The 16,680-nt window shown below is 34.9% G+C and overlaps 1 protein-coding gene across 2 annotated transcripts in view; it reads left to right on the top strand.

Moving 5' to 3' along the window:
* GALNTL6 (polypeptide N-acetylgalactosaminyltransferase like 6) overlaps positions 1-16,680 on the top strand; it is a 1,210,113-nt gene that overhangs the window by 522,616 nt on the left and 670,817 nt on the right. The gene's annotated exons all lie outside the window — the stretch shown is intronic.

Raw genomic sequence — 16,680 nt, 5'->3', positions numbered from 1 at the left:
CTGCATTTCAACAATATCTATATGTACTTTCTATAGGAATTAAAGTTTCAGAATCACTGTCATGCATTTTAAAATTGGGGTTGAATGGCCAGACACAGTGGCTCACACCTGTAATCCCAGCACTTTGGGAGGCTGAGACAGGATGATCACTTGAACCTGGGAGGTAGAGGTTGCAGTGAGCCGAGATCATGCCACTGCACTCCAGTCTGGGTGTCAGAGCAAAACTCTGTCTCAAAAAGATAAATTAAAATTAAGTAAAATTGGAGTTGAAGCTTCCGTGAATAATATGGGTGCAATAAGTAACTTCAAAAATCTCGTTTCTTACATGTTATTACAAAATAAATTTTGCTGTTTGTTTATACTGTTTAGTGTGCAATTAATATTGGATTTATAAGTTAATAAAGGACATCCACAGTATTTTATGTAACATTAATTGTTATATTTCCTTGCTAGATATTGCCAATGTCCAAAATTTGTAGACATTTGCCTTGTTTTCTTGTGAACTCATTTTATAGCATTTGATGTTTAATTCCAATTTACTGTCATACCTCATCCCCTTACCAATTTTCCCTTTTTGTTAAACAAATAAGGTCTCTCAAAACTTTGTAAATCTATTTTGCTTGGGAATCAGTCAGTAACTTTTATGCCAGGGAAAAAATATTATATATGCATATATATAATATGTATGAATACCTACATATACATGGAAATAGCAAAGCAATTCCTATAATAATCTACATTACCATTAAAAAATCCTAGACTCTTCATATGGCTGAAAGTGTTTTTAAATCTTTAAAATAGCAAGGATATTTTTAATGATTTCACAAATGACGATGTCAAGTCTTGAATTCAATTTCTGTTTTACACAAATAGTTTCCAAGTATGCATTAAGGAAAGTTTCCATAAGCAGACAAATCAGTCAGCACAAGTTTTACAACTATTTGAAGTTGGAAGATATCATCAGTGTGAAAAAGGTTGTAAAACCGATGAAGAATGGTAGTGCATTTTATTTTATATTATACAATACTAACACTAAAGTGCATTTAAAGATTCTGAGACGACAGTCGACAAAAATGTTTTAGTGCTGGTATTCCATCAGGTACTTCACTAGATTATAAGACAAGCAATTTTTATGTCTCAGATTTATTGAGAGCTAGTCGCTCTAAATAAATCTTGGAGTTATTTAGATTTAATATTCATATTTAAAATGGCAAGGATAATTGTGTTTAAAAAAATCAAACTACAATATCAAACCAAATACTGTTTAGTAGCAGGAAGTAAGCAAATGTTAAAAAATACAACAGTATATTTAGAAATTCAGCATTGTATGCTGAAGAATGGAAAGGAGCTCTTCTGCTTTCTGATATTTGTATATCATGTTGCATAAAGTTTAAGTGTGCAGATTGTCTTAATGGCTCTGTTCACAAATTACTTTAACATTGGTGAATGTAAGGGAATCTGGGACATTAAGTGACTGCTTTCTGTGGTCAGATGTATGAACATACCACAGTAATGTGCAGTCAATGTCAGGGAAATTATCCTACAATATAAAGGGGTAAAAGTTTGAGAAGTTACAAAATAAAAAAATCAACTCATAAAAAGTCTTTGTGCATTTGTAAAAGACGGATATTGCCCATTAGTAGCAGAATATGCTTTCAGTAGAATCTGTCTCAGAAGAAACGCACTTTTGAGATTTCTCTCCCTCTTACTTGTAAATTAAAAATTCAATCTCACAGGATGTAAATGTCTTCAGAAACAACAGAATTTATCTGACAAAAATAATGATAGTTATATATCCTTGTTGAGTCTCACCTTTGCCTTCATGTGTACAGTAGCTTTTTATTGTCTCCCTTTTCTCCTGAAATGTGAATGTGAATAATCTCTCAAGTTTTCAGGAACACTACACACATTCACAAGCCTCATGCTTACTACTACAATGCTTTATTCATTCTAGTAGAAATCTGTTTTAAGCAGGTGCTCATTTTGTAAATTAAGGTAAAGGATTCTGAGATACTATAGAAAAAAATATATATTTTTTTTCTTAATAAATTGCATTATGGATTAGCTTTTATAATGAGGGCATTGGTAGTCAGAACATTTCAAAAAGTTATTATGGAGATAATATCTTTTGTCTCCTAAAGAAAATAATAATATATCTCAGTTAAAATTATTTTCAGTTTATTTTAGGATTCACATTTAATTTACAAAGATATATTTGCTGAACCATGCAAACAGACATTTTTTATGTAGCTAGCTTTAACAAAAAAGAGCTGTTAGAAATGTTCTAATGTAAGTTGTTTGAGAGAATGGCATTACAATGAAATACATGCAGGCTAATTTGAACACGCATATAAGAATTTTGGAAAATATGTGATAGAATGAAGTAATGGAATGGAAAGGCACAACCTAAGTTTCAATGTCTATCCTGTGTTAGGTTGTATCTTAGTTACCACATGTAGTATTACAGCAACTTCCACAGTAGAAAAAAATCTTACGCTTGCTTTCTTTTATTTTATTGTAAAAGGTATTATGTGTACTAAATGAATGAAGTAAGCAAAACATACTATTACTCAATTGTCTTTAAAATGTCTATATTGAAAAGTTTTCTCACTTAGTCTATTTTGAGCTTATAAATATTTACATTTGTCCTATGAGTAGCTTTTACCTTTTATAAGCATTTCATTTTGAAGAGATGATTAATCTCATTTACTTGTCATTTTTCTAACTCACATTTCACTCTTTTGCAGTTTTGCTCTCTTCTCAAATATTAGTTTGTAGTATATGAAATTCCATTTTTTTTGTAGGACATTAATGGTTGACTTTGACAGTTTCATATATTTCAATCTTTATGACAAAGCATCTTAAAATCTATTTACCTCTGGATGAAAAGTCTATCCTGGGCTCATGTTTTAAACTAATACTTTTAAAAGTAGAGAAAAGCATCAGGTGTTGGATAAGCTGCTCTGACTTTCCAACTGCTTTTTCTGTAGGAAAATTTCACATGGCTGAATTAACATGGGTTTGGCATAGAAGGAGACACTGCCTTTAGAAGCAAACCTGTTACAGCTCACCAGCATCACAAAGGCATGACTTCCTCAAGAAAAATAAATTGTGCAATTCATTTTATGGCAGATTAAATCCCATTTATTTTTCTTTCAGACAGCTGTTTTGAATAGAATGTCACCAGTGTGAAACCATTTTATGGATGTTGGGCTTCAGATCTTGGGCAGGCATAACTTTCTTTGATGAAATAAAAGGTTATGTTTTATGACTATTCCTCTTGTCAGCAAACCTCAGCTTGTGAGCTTTAATAATACAGTGTTCAGTATTTCAAGCAGCTCTTTTGGATGTCTAAATATCCATCTGCTCTTAATTTTTAAAAAAATCCTTGCATCTACACAATGGAAAAAAGAAAACTTCACAAACATTTTCTCTTTTATCCTGAATTGTAACACTTACTCGATAAAATAAAAATATCAATCTCTTAGCATTCAAGATTTTTCATAAGCTGACAAGTTTTGAACATCAAATTCATCCATGTTTATGAAATGTGTTTTAGCAAAATTCTCCCCTAATAAGAATTAAATGTTTTGTGACAACTGAGGAACAAATTCATATTAGAATAATAGGATCTTTGAGATGAGGGATTTGTAGGTGACATGGTCCATTTGTAATATTTATAGATGAGTAGACAGAGACTTATAAAGATGAAGTCCTAAGTCACAGAGTGGGTCGATTCTACATGCTTAGATAAATGCAGGTTTAATTAAAAATGTAGAGTTTTCATGCTTAAGTATCCAAGGTTCCTTTCTTTGTAGTTTTCTCAGATGTTTTATTCTGAGAAACTGAAACAATTCTGATAACTATCATTAATTTAAAAAAAAACTGCACCACAATTACATAGACATTCTAGATAATTGAATCTAATTTATTACCCATTTTGCCTTATGATCACAACAATAACAGAAACCATCATTTCAGTATGTGTATACCCAAGTAGTGAAACGGAGGATTCATGAGAATCATAATGACTTGAGCGCACCAATTCCAGTCTCCATAATGGCCTTCCAGGACTTCAGGTGGCCAATCAACGCCTTCCTTCTGGAGAAAACAGTGATTCTAATGTTTGGAAAGGCTCTCAAAGTAGCAAAATAGGTCATAAAACAGAGTTAAATATGTTTTATATAGCTTCACAGACTGATGTACAGTAGAATTTGTTGAGGTACTTAAATGGATTTTGGGCTGGCCCCTTGTAGGACATCTGATTCTGTCTTTATCCTGGAAAAAGAGTTAGGCACCCTAGCAAGGCTGCTTTGCTTTACCCAAACAAAGGCACATTTGACATTTCCCAGGGCCATGCTGATGCCAATGTCTCCAGAAGATGAAAGTCATTCTAGAACAGAGAGAGGCTGGATTAAGGGTAGAAGAGGCATAGGGAGTTACTGGGCAAATGTCTAGCATTGGATTAGAGACTAATTAAATACACATCCTTTATTTTCTCATCTTTTTTCTGCCTGGCCTCTCAAAACATAGATCAAGAAGACTGTATGGAATATATATATATACACACACACACATATGTGTATATATATATATACACACACACACACACATATATGTGGAATTCATATATATACACACACATACACACATATATGTGTATATATATACACACACACATATATATGTGGTATTCATATACACACACACACACACACGTATACATATATTCTGCTTTGTAAACTAGTGGCTATCTCACAACACAAAAAACCCTTACCGCAATATTGTAGCACTGTAAAGAACTGCTTAATGCTAGCAACCGTGAGGCTAGTGGAGCAATGATGAAAGAAAATTTAATTTTATATCCTGAATAAACTCTACCTCTATCACTTGACAGTTTTGACTTTTACATGTTATAATTCTGCATAATTATTAAGGCCATATCCAACTTAGTAGAGACACATTTTCAGTTTGAAATAAAATTTAAGCAATTCAGTTTTGATTAGGTACATGTTTTCCTCTGGTTTTGCCAAGTTGAAACTCTGCTTCTTAGAAAATAAATGAAAGTCTCTGTGAAGAAAAGATTTTCCTTTTATTCATCCATGAATCTATTTATTTATTTCACAATACTGAGTATTATAAAACCATAGACTCATGAGATAAGTAGAAATACAGTGAGTGGTTAAGATCCTAAGCATTAGAGACAGAGAATCTTGAATTCAAGTTCTAGTTCTGCCACTTACAGCCCTTGAGACCTTGCAAAGAATTGGATATGAAGCTGGATTACAGAAACAAGATATGATTTCACTATTTAAAATAAAAGCTTTCAAGAAAAGGTATCACCAAACTAGAAAGGGTAGGAAAAATAAGTCCCCCAATATAGAGAGAAGACAGCAAGTTACTCATGACTGCTTTGCATAAGTTCATGCTTGAAGGGCTAAACCAAGTTGGTCCAACCTATGGCCTGCAGACCACATGCAGCCCAGGTTGGCTTTGAATGTGACCCAACACAAATTCGTAGAGTTTGTTAAAACATTATGAGATTTTTTTTGGTAATTTTTGTTTTGTTTTGTTTTTAGCTCATCAGCTATTATTAATGTTAGTGTATTTTATGTGTGGCTTAAGATAATTTTTCTTACAGTGTGGTCCAGGGAAGCCAAAAGATTGGATGCTCCTTGCCTGAACCATTGCATCATACTCAGAGAAAATGCAAAATGTACCTTTTAACCACGAATAATAATATTTATGTAATTGTGATGAAGGAAATAACTGCCCAAGACTGCCATCAGAAGAATAATTCCTATACATAGAAAAGGCAAATTTTAGGTTCCAAACTTCAGTATGCTTGTTTTTGACCTTTGGAAAAAATTCTAAAATAATGATGGCATGATGGTTACTAAGAAGTCAAAGAAAAAAAAAAAAAAACAGAGGCTGGTGAGGTTCAGAGAAAAGAGAATACTTATACACTATCGGTATGGGATGTAAATTAGTTCAACTATTGTGGAAAGCAGTATGGCAATTTCCCAAAGACCTAGAAAGAGAACTATTTCTGTTGCTTTGTTACATTCCCAAAGATGTAGAAACAGAACTATTTGATTCAGCAATTCCATTACTGAGTATGTACCCAAAGGAAAATAAATCATTCTACCATGAAGACACGTGCACACAAATGTTCATTGCAGCACTATTCACAGTAACAAAAATATGGAATCAACCTAAATGTCCATCAATGGCAGATTGGATAAAGCAAATGGGGTACATATACACCATGGAATACTATGCATCCATAAAAAAGAATGAGATTATATCCTTTGCTGGAACATAGATGGAGATGGAGGCCATTATCCTTGGCAAACTAACCTAGGAATAGAAAACCAAATATCACACGTTCACACTTATAAGTGGGAACTTAATGATAAGAACACATTGGGACATACTTGAGGGTGAAGGGTGGGAGGAGGGACAGGATAAGAAAAAATAACTATTGAGTTCTAAGCTTAGTACCTGAATGATGAAATAATCTGTACAACAAACCCCTGTGACATGAGTTTACTTATATAACACACCTGCACATTGTACCCGTGAACCTAAAATAAGAGTTAAAATGGCATCACTGTTTTTTTTTAAATAATCAGAGAAGTAAGTACTATGACTCAGACTTGATTTGTTAAGTTTTAGCCAAACATTATCCCTACTGGAGGTATGAATTTCAAGCCCAGATTCCCTTAAAACTGGGACTTTCCTCACCACCAGGAGTGATCTTAATCTAGTATCCCATCAAACTGCCCCATGGGTCCCATATATAAGGCATGTAGCTTTCTCAGGCCACCCCTGTAAAAAACATCTGGGGTTACCCCATATTGAATACAGGCACCAATCAGCCTATCCATCCACCCACTGACCAAACCACTTCATTCCACTTCTCTGTGAAAGGTGAGACATGCATGATGAGTAGTGGTACCTCTACTATAACAGAATCCAGGCTGAATCCAAAAGATGCCCTGACATATGACTCTAAGCCCCATGGTAAGCTGCCAGGAGTCCCTGAACATATTGTTTTTGCTAAATGTACACTGATGTGTTTTCCCTTACTCCAGATCCCTTACACATCAGTATACAATCCAGAAGAGGCCCTAATGGCATGACTGCCCTGCTGACTTACTTAAGACCATAGGCGACATGGTTATCTAATAAAACTGCATGGGTTTCTTATTGCAAAAATGATCTGTGAATCAAATGAAGTCACATTGAGCAGCAAAGATTCAGGGATGTATAATTCCGAGATCCACATCTACATTTAAATACCTGCAGCTTCTAATACTTGCAATTTTTGTTTTGTTTTGTTTTTAGCTCATCAGCTATTATTAGTGCTAGTGTATTTTATGTGTGGCCTAAGATAATTTTTCTTACAGTGTGGTCCAGGGAAGCCAAAAGATTGGATGCTCCTTGCCTGAACCATTGCATCATACTCAGAGAAAAGGCAAAATTCACCTGCAGATACTGAAAGCTATAAGATCATAAATGATGTATACATTCTTACATGTATACTTTCTTCTTTTGAGAATGCTTTATCACAGCTGGCCTGTAGTACCTAAATAAGATTCACTTAATAATTATTACCTTGATTTTAGTCATATTGTACCTAGAAAAGTATATTTTCATCTAAAGTGGCATGACACATTTCAAAAGTGTCCCATAATTCTGTATTTATATTAAAAAGTTAAAATTTCTAGGGTACAGATAAATTATTCTTCCTAAATGAACAGTATTATTGCTGAGTTGTATGAAGGCAATTTAGTAGTGACCATGGAACTGATGATTGACTTCTCGAATCAACACACATAGGGGAATCATGCGGTACCCTCTATGTAGGATGGGAAAAGAGGGAAATAGTGAGAGAGGAAGATTACTTCTACGCAGTCAATGTTGCACTTGACCGAATAACCTACACCACAACTGTTTGTGATTGTACTGCTCTTGTTAGAAATGTAAGGTATTATTAGTAGGTAGAAGCTGAAAGAGAATAGAAATGGCTACTTTCAATTAAAATGCAACTCCATTATGTTTTCATTATATCAGACTTTCATCCAGAAGATAGGATGTCTGTGTGAAATATTGCAACTCAAGTCCAGGTTTCATGGCCAGAAGCAATTGCTTTCAAGTCCTCTACAGAAGTTTGCATTCAGCTTCTTCAACTTGCTCCCTAATTGGCTTCCTCTATCTCTCCCTGTAATTGAAAAGTGTAAAGGAAACAACATACTCCCTTAGTTTAATAGGTTAACACCTGATGATTAAGAATTGTGTGAAAAAGAGTACAGCAAATGAATGAATGATGATAAACATGTTTCAACCTTTAGGAAAGTTCGCCACTCAATATATCTAAAATTGGTTTTTGCCAATTTCAGAATTCAGAGAGGTAATCTATTTTGTTGGTTTTAGTGAAAACTCAATTTATTGTATACAATAGTAAGTATCGTATGGTAAACTCACAGTCCTTACCAGTGTAGATCAAGTGTTTCTGATTATTATTTAGTACTGTGAAGGTCCTTTTCTCCTGAGAGAAATAACATCATTAGTAGCAGATATAGAAAATCTTATTTCCAAATTCTTTAATCCACTTTTCATTTTAGGATCAGGGGAGTCCTACAAGGGAGCTGAAGACCAATATACATAGCAAAACAAAAACAAAACAAAACAAAACAACAACAAATGCCACAGTATTTCACATTAATGCTGAGCCTCTTACATTCTAAGGTTTGAAAAAGCTTACAGATTCTGGGTCTGTACTTAGCCTAAAGATTGAATGCAAGATAATAAGCTTTTTCCAAGACAGTGTATGATGAATAATATCAGCATATTCTATTCATTTTCAATGTCTGCAAATGGGGTTAACCCCCTTCTTTTGTTAGTGAGTCAAAAGGGGCAAAATTAAGCATATGGGTTGAGGAAGGGGCCCTGGATGATGGTTCCAATCAAATAACCAATGACACAATTTACAGGACTCCCTTTTCTCATTGTCGATGAGTGGTGGTGGTTAAATAGGTTTTTGGGCATCACCCTACCTTTGCATTTTGGCTTTCCCTTTACTAGCTGTGTGATCATGAACAAGTTATGTATCATACTTGTCATGTACTCTTGGGAAATTGAGTTTCTCTATGTAAAGCTATTAGATGTCAGCTTGGTACAAAGTAAGCACTCAATAAATTTTGGCCATTATTATTCTGGCTATAAAATTCTAGAATTGAGCTAGATGAGAGTTAGTAATATCTCCAACAACTTTGAGTATAAAATTCAGACTTATAGTTCATAGATTATAAAACAACTTTAAAAATAATCATTTCTTTCCTTCAACCCTACTGCTTATGAATAGGTGCAACACTTTGGTGAGAACCTCCTTTTAAACCTTTACAAAGAGCAGAGCCACTATCTTCAGAGGCCTCAGAGGCCTCTCTCTGGTGTCTCTGTGAATTTATAAAGTTAATTCTGAAGTTGTACAACTAACATTTCAAAGAATGGCTCAATTACAGAACCCAACAAACTCTTTATATGAGAATTTAATAATTAATTTGATAATTTAAGTAATTTATAAATGTATTTGTTCACATTAATTAATGTTATTAAACAAACTTAATTAATGTATTTAATGTAATAATTTACCATTGGACCCTCTCTGCTTCATTTGGCATTGCTCGCATTCTTCTTATCTGCCGCATGCTTTTCTCATCATTTCCTCCATGGGCTTTTCCTTGCACTTCTCTTCTGCTACTATATTTTTCTTAAATGTTGATGATCCTCAGGGTTCCACTCATTACCCACAACTCATAATTGTGCACACTCTACCTGGGTGATCAGTTTCTTCATTCTGTACAATTAAACTCTTCTTAGGCCTCTGACCTGAACATTCAACAAACTACTGGACATCTGGAGCTAGAAGACACACTGATATTTCAAACTCAATGTGTCCACATTTTCTAATTTTAAATTTGAAAAGTTCACTTCCCCTCTTGATGACATCATCATCCATTGAAACTAGATACCTATGAATTGCTCTTATGATTCCTCTTTCTTCCTCACACCCCACATCCAGTCAATGAACAAATCTTGCCAAATTTACCTCCAAAGTACTTTGTGGAGTCATTATTTTCCTTCTCATTCCATTTGGCTGAGGCTTTAATTCACTTGCTTACATTCCTGAAAGGTCCTTATAGCTTGTTGTTCTGTTCTGTTCTTGTTGTCTAATCAAATCCATTACCAAAATAATATTTATAACAATCAAAACTGGCAGTCTTCCCTTTCTATTTATAACTTTTTCTCATGCAAAACATGTCAAAGTCCAGCCTCCCTGAAGAGGCCCTTGATGAGTTCTCTAGTTCATCTTTCTCTATAGTCCATATGACAAGTTTTGTCATGATAAAACCAAGATGCCAAATTTTCCTTCGCATGGCATATATTTATCACCCCTATGTTTTATTAAATAATGTTTTCACTATCTGAAATGTATCTCTGTAACAGTTCCCTTCTTTCTGTGTTTTTTCTTCTAACTAGTTGCTAAGGCTCAAAGAGAGTAACATCTTCAGCCCACCTTCCCTGAAACCCTGCCATCTGCCACATCAGGCTACGCCATTTACTGTGTAGCCTTGAACAAATTACTTAAAAAAAATAAAAACAAAAAACACTCCATTATTCAGTTTCTCTGATAGTAAAATGAGAATAATAATAATAGTCTCACAGAGTGGTTGTGGGTATTAAGAGAATGCATAAAAAATGCTTACACAGTCACTTGCATTCCAAAGCCCATAACAATTGTTGGTTTCTACCTTTGGAATCATTCTTTGTTACTGCTATAGTACCCTGAATCAATACCACCGCAATTTTCATGTGACTTGACTGTGAATTTATATCTATCTTTACTACCAATTAACTCTTTGAAGAAGGGAAGCGCCTGGGTCATAGTCAGAAAATTATTATAGGTTGAACCAATGTACATGTTCACGAATTTGCTCATCCCTGGAAATAGAGATCTTTCACATCTTCAAAACTAAGTGTATAAAAATAAATTTCAGTCATTAGGAGAATTTATTTCTTTGGTTCCTTTAATTAATTAAAGTGGTTGAGAGATTCTACAAATAGAAAATTTTACCATTGCACACTAATGATGTATGTCAGAAATAATGAAGCTCACAGAAACAAACTATACTTCTTTGCAATAATTATTTCCAAATGTTACAAACCCAAGATCCATTATGTTATTCCCACTTGAGAGAGTTTTTAAGTAATTTAAGATGTGGTATTAATTATTTTAAACATGTTATTTGATTTTTCTGAGAAAAAAATTCAATAAAGCAGACAATGACATACTTAATAAAATTAAGACTGGGCATGGTGGCTCATGCCTGTAATTTCAGCCCTCTGTGGGTGGCCAAGGCAGGAGGATCCTTTGAGGCCAGAAGTTGGAGTCTAGCTTGGGTAAAACAGTAGGAGTCTGTCTCAACAAAAACTTAAAAAGTTAGCCCATTCTGGTGGCACACTTGTAGTCCTAGTTACTCTGGAGGCTGTGGGAGGATGACTTGAGCTTAGAATTTTGAGGTTACAGTGAGCTGTGATTGTATTACTGCACTTCAGCCTGGGCCACAGAGTAAGACCCTGTCTCTAAAACAAACAAACAAAAACGAAATTAGCAGAACTTATCTAGCATCCATGTCAGGGGAGTCTTTTATTAAATGCAATAGGTATTCTATTTATTTAAATTGAAAAACCCTTTGATCACTAGGAATTTTGAATTCCAAGAGCATGAACCTACTAACATTTGAAAAAAGATAACGTTTCTTCCCTTAACACTGAGTGTCAGTAGCAGAATGGCATGGGTTGGGAAGATAAATATTTATTGAACTATTTGATCCATTGTAATTTACAAAAGATTCAGAACTTTAATCAAAGAGTGTGTAGAGGAATCTGTCTTCTACCTATCTATCCCTATCAAAGTGGACCAAAAAAGACACAATAAGAATGCTCAACTAATGGACAGAGTAAGACAGACTTGCTAGATAGATGAATTGATGGATAGATAGATGCATAGCACAAAAAGAATCATAGAGAATTTTTTTCTCCCAAAGCAATTTTTATTCAAGTTAAAACTGCAAATGTATGGCCTATGTCCCCATGTAAGACTATAAGTTCCATAAAGGCAGACATAGGTGCTTGTTTTTGTCACTGCTATTTCCCCAATGCCTAGAATATACAATAATAGGATGTTAAGAGTTCAAGAAAGAGGAAAAACATGCAAAGTGACCCAGCAGTCAAAGACAGGTTTATTTTGGAGAATAAACCTGAGAGGGGCTTCTGGCCAATGTCAGTCAGGAGCACACTCCCTTAAAGACTATTAGGCCGGGCGCGGTGGCTCACGCCTGTAATCCCAGCACTTTGGGAGGCCGAGGCAGGCGGATCACGAGGTCAGGAGATAGAGACCATCCTGGCTAACACAGTGAAACCCTGTCTCTATAAAAATACAAAAAATTAACCAGGCATGGTGGCGGGTGCCTATAGTCCCAACTACTTGGGAGGCTGAAGCAGGAGAATGGCATGAACCCAGGAGGCGGAGCTTGCAGTGAACTGAGATCAGGCCACTGTACTCCAGCCTGGAGGACAGAGCGAGACTCCATTCCCCCACCAAAAAGACTAAGAGTATTTAAGTATTTAAGAGTTTAGGGCTATAGCTTATCACAGGCTTGCAATTTTTCTGTGTGGAGGAGAAGTTTATTGTGGGGTTGGAATGTCTGTGGTCGGGGGGAGGTTATCTCGGGGCTGACATCTCCCTGGTCAGAGGGGAGGTTATCTTGGGACTGTCATGTTTCTGGTTGGGGAAGGGTTTATCTTAAGATTGAAGTGTTTCTGGTTGGAGATGTCACTTGTGGTTCACAGTCATGCTGACATTAGCCATTAGGCTGATGCCCTTTTGGTTGGATTAGGCAGTTTTTTGATCAAGGGGAACATTAAAATCATGGTTCTTGTCCAAGATGGCGATGCTTCTGCTCTGTCAGGATGCTTAATTAATAATTAATATTTGCTAAATAAATTAATGAATCATAGATGAAAATAAACTTTCCTTCCATTTCTGAAATCAGAGACCATACTCCCTTAGCACTCATGACTGCAAGGGACTTCAGCTTCAGTCCTTGCCTTATCTTCAGAGCCCTTATTATAAAGTTGTGAGTTTATCTCCAAACCTAATATGGGAAATCTAAAAAAAAAAAAAAAAAAAAATCCAAACGTATGTAGTGTGAGCCTCCAAGATTTAACTTTTACGTAAGGACAAAAGGTCCTAGAGTTCTGTTAATTTGGTAACCTTGACAAAAATCAGAGACATTTTAAGAGCTTAAAAAGCTAGGCTGACCCACCTTTAGACATCTGGTATAATTGAAGACAATTTCAACTTCCATTAAGACCTTTGTTATGTGCAGACCCTGTCAAAAAAAAAATGAGATAAGCCTTATATAACTGTAAAAAGCAGCAATTCATCTGCATTCATTTTAACTTGAAACCTGCTGGTAGAAGATATGAATTAGATAATTTGACAGCATGTGTTTTGGTGGTTGTTATAGCTTATGAGAGACTTTGTAATGTTCTTTTTCCTCACTTTATATTACCAAAGGTCATATTTCCACATTCTGTATTACTAAAGATAATATCAAAAACTACATAGTTTTTGCCATTTATCAAAAAATAGTTTTCTGACACATTTTTATATAGATATGGTTGACAGATTAAAAACAGTTCATTAGTTAAATCTGAATTTCAGAAAAAATGTTTAATTGAACCAGTTTCCCGTTTTTATATTTTCTGTATCTGACAAATCTGTATAGATCTATATAAATACAAACTAAAAAAGTAGTTCTGTCCATCTCAATGTAAGTTTAGGAATGTAAATAAATAATTTCATTTGTAATCACCACATTGACATATTTTTATTTGTCATTTTATATAAGATATATAATAATTGTATTCCTTCTACTGGAATTAAAATAGCAGTGCCTTGTCACCTTCAGATGTTACCTGACTAATTGCCAAACATAGATGAATTGAAGAGACTTATGATAGGCTTCCTTAAGTACATACTCAGTACATGAACACTGACATCCTTGTAGTAAGATCAACATGGGAAAAAATAGCCAGCCTGTTTTTGAGTTAACAAATAGAAACAAATACCAGAGAGATCAAAACACTACACGTCTGTGTGAATAATTGTCCTCCTCCCCTCCCCCAACCTTGATATTTTTCTCTTACAATTAAATTTATTGTAAGAGAAAAAGATATGTCTGTCTGGTTACACTCAGATATCACTGAGTAGAGTCAGTGAAAAGAGACTTTGACTCAGACTTTGACTATTTTCTTGTCCAAAAAAAGTGAATATAATAATACTACCAGCATTCAGAAGTTGCTGGGAGGATGAAAGAATATCACCTTTTTAGTCTGTAAACAGTTAAGCACAAAATTAATGCTATTTAGTTAGGTAACATCACTTGTGTATTTTTCTTATGGTTTCCCTCAAGGAATTAGAATTAGCTTCTGAGATTTCAGTTATAAAATTAATACCCCATGAATCCTAGCAGGAATGTACAAAGCACTTTGAAAGAGTGGTGGTGGTCCCCAAACCTGTAAGATGGCATACCTGAGTGTAAGCAGAGAGGCGTGTCTTTTCTTTATATAAATTTAAGTGTAAACAGAAAATAGAAGTAGTGGGGAGGGAGAGTATTCACATAGGCATCACGTATTTTGATCTCGCTGGCATTTGTTTCTATGTTAACTCACAGATATGCTGGTTACTTTCTTCCCATGTTGGTCTTCCTACAAGGATGAAAAAGGTTGCTTACGAGGGTGGAAGCAGTTTCATTTCCATATATTTGCCTTCATTCGTGATTAACTTGAGTCTTTTGCTGAGATCTGCTGACACATTGGGTTTCTGAAGTTGCATGGCTCAGGCATACTTTTGATACCTTTACCAAGATAATGAATGCCTTCATAAAGCCCCTAGACAGACCTGTTTTTTTGAGGTGGTGCTGATAACTCCATATAGCCAATAATGTAATCTTCTTCTTATTTGAATTTCTGCATACAGTCTGTGTTGGAAAAATTGTTTTAAGCCATGTAAAAAAAGTTCATGTAAATATAGTTATATCTGGCATTGAATATGGCTTAATTAATCTCATTTACTTCTAGTTTTTAGAATATCTCAGTTCTTTCATGTGTCAGAAATTAAGGTAGGAATTGTGCTAATTTTTTAATGGACCTATTAATAATGCAGGTAGGTTTATCATTTTGTACATCTACAAATAAACAAAATAATGTCCTCATGAATTAAGCTATACTATATAAAACGTACTGCATATATGTATTCTTCCAAAGAAACTTAATCTTTTGAGAGAAAAATATGTATGTTTCATTAACATTGCTCCTAAGGTTAATGTAAATTTACTATACTCCAGACTTTTAAGCCTTGATTGGCAATACTCATAATGCTCCACAAAATGATAAATACTAGTTTTTAAATTTTTATTCAGTATTAACTGAAGACATGAAATGATACTCAAAATGTGTCTCAAAAATTATTTTGTCTTTTATTATGAAACTTTAAAAAATACCAGGGAAATAGTATCTATAAATACTTATTATAAAAGTAGAATATTGGCGGGACACAGTGGCTCAAGCCTATAATCCCAGAACTTTGGGAGGCCAAGGTAGGCGGATGATGAGATCAGGAGTTCAAAACTAGTCTGGCCAACATAGTAAAACCCCATCTCCACTAAAAATACAAAAAAATTAGCCGGGTGTGGTGGTGTGTGCTTGTAATCCCTGCTACTCGGGAGGCTGAGGCAAGAGAATTGCATGAACCTGGGAGGCGGAGGTTGCAGTGAGCCGAGATTGCGCCATTGCACTCCAGCCCCGGCAACACTGCAAGACTCCATCTCAAAACCAACAACAACAACAAAAAACATATAATGGTAGAATATTAATCTGGAACCCTGCAAACTTGCAGTGGTTTTGTGGTACACCAATAAGTTTTCAATACCTCACATCACCTTTAAGCTCTGCTGATCTCTCATATAAAAAGGTCTAGAGATAGTTCCAACGTAACAGATCACAAAGCTCATATAAAACAGCAAGGATGTTGTCAAGTGCTGTGACTGTGATACTTTTGCAGTCACCTTTAACCAAAAGAGCCGCCTGAATTATCTGCTGTATGATATTCTAATAAAGAGTTCTAATATGGAAGTTATAGTTCTTAAATAAGTCCTTGTTGCGTGTGAAAGCAGCACTTGACAGTTCCAGAGCCCGAGGAGAATCCTCAGGCATAGACCCTGATGCTTGAAAGCAGGGAAGCCGAGTCAAGGAAAAAGGACCTTGCTTCAGCCTCTACTTCCATGTTCAGAAGAAGAAATACCATCACGTTACCAGCATCAGAAAGGTTGCTGGGAAGGTGAAAAGGTATTACCAAAAAGATGTTTCCAAACTGTTTAGTTGGAAACAGTTAAGCACACAATTAATGTTAATTAATTCGATAACACTAATTGTGTATTTATCTTAAAAATACAGGAAACTAAACACGCGATTACTGAAATGCCAGTGATTTGATGGAATTCAAATTAACCATATTTTGAGATAAATTAGAAAGATGTTTGGTTTTGT

The sequence above is a fragment of the Macaca thibetana genome, chromosome 5 (genome assembly GCF_024542745.1).
Source record: "Macaca thibetana thibetana isolate TM-01 chromosome 5, ASM2454274v1, whole genome shotgun sequence".
Lineage (NCBI taxonomy): Eukaryota > Metazoa > Chordata > Mammalia > Primates > Cercopithecidae > Macaca > Macaca thibetana.
This window is presented reverse-complemented; position numbering and strand designations above follow the sequence as displayed.